Raw genomic sequence first — 5,287 nt, 5'->3', positions numbered from 1 at the left:
AGGTTATTGATTATTTGATTCAAGTTGTTTATTTTAAGTCATATCTTTTATTGCGTCTTATTTGCATGGGATTGGGTTATTATATGATGCATGGTCTTTGCTGTATATATTGTAGCTTCTTCAGCTTGCAAACTGCCTTGTGTATAGCAATATAGCAAGGCGGTGTACAAACTAAAAGTTTGGGTGCTGATGAAGAGGTTGGATCACTGCTTCTAACCCTCACATTTCCTGCATCAATTCTGAGCCTAACAGCTACTGTGATTCATCGCCTATTCCTGTCTGCAAGTCTTCTTCGCTTCAATAAAGGCCTCTTCCTTACTCTCAAGTAAGAGTCTCTGTTGCCTCAGCCTGGATAGGCATCAGGAGAGCGAGGACACTAGTGGGAGAATATGACAAGATCAATGGGATGCCAGGGAAGGATGGTATTTAAAAAGGATAATTCACACACACACATGCTTCTACACATTTGGGCCCTCTCCATTAGAAAGCCGATTCTGACTTGGTGCCACATGTGTAAAGCCAACTTAGAATGTGACAGGTCAAACAAGTCATACATAAGATCAGGGTGTCTCCTTGGCCCCCAGATTAACATTTACTGGAAGCAAATAACCAGTAGTCTAATGACTTAAGTACAAAACCAGTCAAAGGAAGAAAATGTTCCTTGCTTCCTTCTCAGCCTGCCATTGAATGAGTTAAGAATGAAGTCAGAAGGTGCCACAGCGCTGACTAGCAACTGCCTCATCCTTCAGTTGTTTCAAAACAATGTCTTGGCAATTCCTACATTTCTATGGTTACTAGAGAATAATGGGAAAATAGCTGAACTGAGTTGCTACAACCTGCTGGCAAAAAATAGTTTTGTAGGAAAAATACTATGAGAGAAAAACCTCGAGTTGTACATGACTACCCAACCAACAAATTTTGGGGATTTTAGCTTACAATTATAGAGCACCAAGGGGCCAAATTACACTTCTCTCAGGAGGACATAGCAACAGGCAAAAGTTTAGACTCAAAGAATATACTATTAGTGCAAAAGATAATTCTGTTTTTATGTTTGGATCGGGTTGGGGGAACTTCCAGTTGACATGCCAGTCTTGGTCTGCCATACATGCCAAATTGCAAAGATAATTCACGGCTATTTTCCCCAAATTACGCCCACCTAATGAAGTCCCACCTAATGAGTAGGAGGGGAGGGATAAATCCTGTGTTGGCTGTCCGTATCTGTTCCCAACCCTACTCATCAGGTTAAGTCCTGCTCAGTTTGGCAACTTCCAAGCAAACTCCTCCCAGGTTCAGAAAGGGGGTTGCGTTAAAAACCAGGCTCAAACAACCCACTTCTCACAGACATTTTAGCAGGGCTTTCCATATATCTGGAAGGGTTTTACATTCAAGCCTGCTGAAGCTTTGCTTTAGCAGTGGCTTGCAGGGTGCTTATACGTTTATTTTATGTTACTGTGTTGTTAGGTGACCGACAGGTTGGAAGCCCCACCCAACATGATAAGGATCTGGCTTGGTAAGCATTAGATTAATCTATGATATGTAGCTATGGCAGGTGAAAATATGAATCGCTGATAAAAATGGGAGTCAGGTTACTTGCAGGAGCATGACCAACTTCAAGTTGATGAAGCCCAGGGGGCTGACAGAATGGGTCCAAAGAGCCTGGCATCGTGGAAGAGGCAGTGAGGCATCCTGTCCTTAAGAGGTCCTCCCTGGATTCTGAGGATTTAAATAACTACCATCCAGCCACCAGTACCTCAAGTATGCTACTCAAGAGGACTGTGGCCACCCAACTCCAGGCACCCTTGGATTGAACTGATTATCTTCACCCATTCCATCATCATCATCACCATCATCACCATCATAATTTATTTATACCCCGCCCATCTGGCTGAGCTTCCCCAGCCACTCTGGGTGGCTTCCAACAAAATATTAAAATACAGTGGTCTGTTAAACATTAAAAGCTTCCCTAAACAGGGCTGCCTTCAGATGTCTTCTAAAAGTCTGGTAGTTGTTCTTCTCTTTGACATCTGGTGGGAGGGTGTTCCACAGGGCGGGCGCTGCTACCTAGAAGGCCCTCTGCCTGGTTCCCTCTAACTTGGCTTCTCGTAGTGAGGGAACCGCGAGAAGGCCCTCGGCGCTGGACTTCAGTGTCCTTTGACTATTAGGCCTGGTTCTGGCATTGATACAGCTTTGGTTGTTGTGGTGGATAGGAGAGAGACCAGAGGACAACCCTGTCAGTTCTTCTTGAGCCCTCAGCTACTTTGATACAATTGGTCATGCTATTCTCCTGGAGCAGCTCTGTGGGTTGGGAGTGAAACCACAGAAATATGGTGATTTCACTCCTATCTGGGGGCCATTTCCAGAAAGTAACTTAAAGTTAATTCTGATCAGCCCCAGAGCAGTTATTCTGTGGGGTCCCACAGGGCTCCATCTTTTCACCAAGGCTATTTAACATTTATGAAGAGCCGTTAGCTGCAGTGGTCATCAAAGAGTTTGCAATTCGGTGTCATAAATATGCTGATGGCACCCAGCTCCAGCTCTCTCTATCACCTCATCCAGATGAATCTCTGTCTGTGATGAATCAGTTCCCGGAGGCAATCATGGGTTGGATGAGAGCCAATAAACTGAAAATGAGTCCCAGCATCTGCATCCAAGATTTAATCCGATGTTCCAGTGTTTTGCAATAGTACTCCAAGATTCAGTGGCTTGATAACATGACAACTTGGATCCTTAAGTCTAAACAGGCACACACACTATTGTCTGACTACAATTCACCTTAACTGCCTTATCTGGATTCGACAGCCATATTTCCAAGAAATACGGACCTCACTTAGCAGGTTGGCACCATGTTCTTTGAGGCACATTCAGCAAAGGGAAGAAACAAGAATGCACCACAGGACCCAACTCATCTCACATGGAAGCTATTTTGATCCTCTTTTCACAACAGCCACTTTCCCCTGCAGAATTAAAGGTACCAGCCATGATGGCAATGTTCTGCCCATATGTTCTGTTTACTAGTTGAGAGTTGTGAAGGGAGCACTCTTGCGCTCATGGCCCGCTTGCAGGCTTCCTCTTGGCATGTGGCTGGTCAACGTGGGAACAGGAGGCTGAGCTAGATTCAGGAGGGCTTCTCACTGGTTCTTAATGGAGCTGGGTCCTTAATCCACCCCCCTTTAAACACAGGGCTCCTAATCTGACAGAGGCAGCAGTTCTGGGAGAGCGGGGCCATTGACCCTTTTCATCCTTGGTTATTTCTGCCTTCTAAACTGCCCCCAAACCTCTGCTGTCAGTTTCCCATGTGAGTTGGGGGTGGGGAGACAGTAGCTTCTGGTGTTGGTGGGGATTTAGTTTGGGGAAATGATGAAGGAAGGAAGAGGCAGATACCTTTATCCTCAGTCCTGCTCATCCAAACAATTTAGGTCAGGCTTGGTAGTAGAGCAACTGTTTTGCATGCAGAAGGTTCCAGGTTAAATCCTCAGGATCTCCTCTTCTTCTTCTTCTTCTTCTTCTTTGGCGATCCCTCGTAGCCAAGTAAGATTGTCTTCCATAAATATGGTTTTAGCAGTGAGTCGGTAAGTGACTGTGGAGGCCAATTCTGGATCCACACATCCTTCTACAGTGGGGACATTGGTTACCGGGCAGGAGTTGATCAGGTGAGTGGTTGGCAAGCGTGCCTTCCTCTTAGCACGTTTCTCCCTTTCGTCCTGAGTTTGTGCTTCTTCAAAGTCAATGACAACTTTGGAAAGGCTGTTCTCCAATTGGAGTGCTCGCAGGCCAGTGTTTCCTAATTGTCAGTGTTTATACTACGTTTTCTTTTAGATTTGCCTTGAGAGAGTCTTTAAACCTCTTTTGTTGACCACCAGCATTACGCTTTCCATTTTTAAGTTCAGAATAGAGTACCTGCTTTGGAAGATGATAATCAGACCTTCGAACAATATGACCAGTCCAATGAAGTTGATGTTGAAGAATCATTACTTTGACACTGGTGATCTTTGCTTCTTCCAGTACACTGGCATTGGTTTGCCTGTCTTCCCAAGTGATGTGTAATTTTTTTCTTTTTTCTTTTCCTTTTCATTTCAGACCATCATTTTTATTGTAAAAATATGGAACGCTTCACGAATTTGCGTGTCATCCTTGCGCAGGGGCCATGCTAATCTTCTCTGTATCGTTCCAATTTTAGTATATGTGCTGCCGAAGTGAGCACGATATATAATTTTTTTCAGAGACACCGTTGATGGAATCTTTTGAGGAGTTGGAGATGGTGTTTATAAGTGGTCCATGTTTCACAAGCATACAGTAAGGTTGGTAAGTACAATAGCTTTGTAAACAAGCATTTTGCTTTCCCTGCAAATGTCCCGGTCCTCAAACACTCTGCACTTCAATTGGGAGAAAGCTGCACTCGCAGAGCTAGGCGATGTTGGATTTTGGCATTAGTGTTGACCCTTGTTGAAAGATAACTGCCCAGGTAGGAGAAGTGATTGACACTTTCCAACGCTACACCATTGAGTTTGATTTGTGGTGCTGTAGAGGGATTGTTTTGTGCTTGTTGCTACAGCACTTTAGTTTTTTGGAAGTTGGGCAATAGGCCAAGCTTTTCGTAAGCTTCTGCAGATATTTAGGATGGTTTGGAGGTCATCCTCTGAGTGTGCACACACTATGTTGTCATCAACATATTGAAGCTCTATGATGGAAGTTATGGTAACCTTACTCTTTGCTTTCAGCCTACACAGATTAAAGGGCTTTCCATCTGTTCTATATATGATTTCTACTCCGGTGGGGAGTTTCCCTTTGACAAAGTGTAGGATCATGGGGATGAAAATAATAAATAGAGTTGGGGCGATAACACAACCCTGTTTAACACCTGATCCCATAGTGAATGGTTTACTTTGAGAGCCATTGTTATCTGCAATTGTTGCTGTCATATTATCATGGAGGAACCGAAGGATGTTCACACATTTATCTGGACAGCTGATTTTCAGGAAAGTCCACAGGGCATTATGATTTACAGCGTCGAAGGCCTTAGCCAAGTCAATAAATGCCATGTGCAGCAGTTGGTTTTGCTCTCTGAAATTTTCTTGAAGCTGTGAGCAGTGAAAATCATGTCCACTGTCCCCCTAGAAGGTCGAAAACCATTTTGGGATTCAGGAAGCCTCAAATATTGTTAGGAGACAGTGTGCTAAGATCCTTGCAAGGATTTTGCCAGCCACAGCTAATAAAGAGATGCCGCAATAGTTTCCGCAATCCGTTCTATCACCTTTTTTAAAGAGATTGATAATTTTGGCATCCCTAA

General features: G+C 44.0%; 1 non-coding gene across 1 annotated transcript; it reads right to left on the bottom strand.

Moving 5' to 3' along the window:
- Nucleotides 1-4,094: 4,094 nt before the first annotated feature.
- On the bottom strand, nt 4,095-4,201 carry LOC128421557 (U6 spliceosomal RNA). The gene has a single exon (XR_008332342.1). It is a non-coding gene; the product is annotated as a U6 spliceosomal RNA (small nuclear RNA).
- Nucleotides 4,202-5,287: the final 1,086 nt, after the last annotated feature.

This window comes from Podarcis raffonei, chromosome 9 (genome assembly GCF_027172205.1).
Source record: "Podarcis raffonei isolate rPodRaf1 chromosome 9, rPodRaf1.pri, whole genome shotgun sequence".
NCBI lineage: Eukaryota > Metazoa > Chordata > Lepidosauria > Squamata > Lacertidae > Podarcis > Podarcis raffonei.
This window is presented reverse-complemented; position numbering and strand designations above follow the sequence as displayed.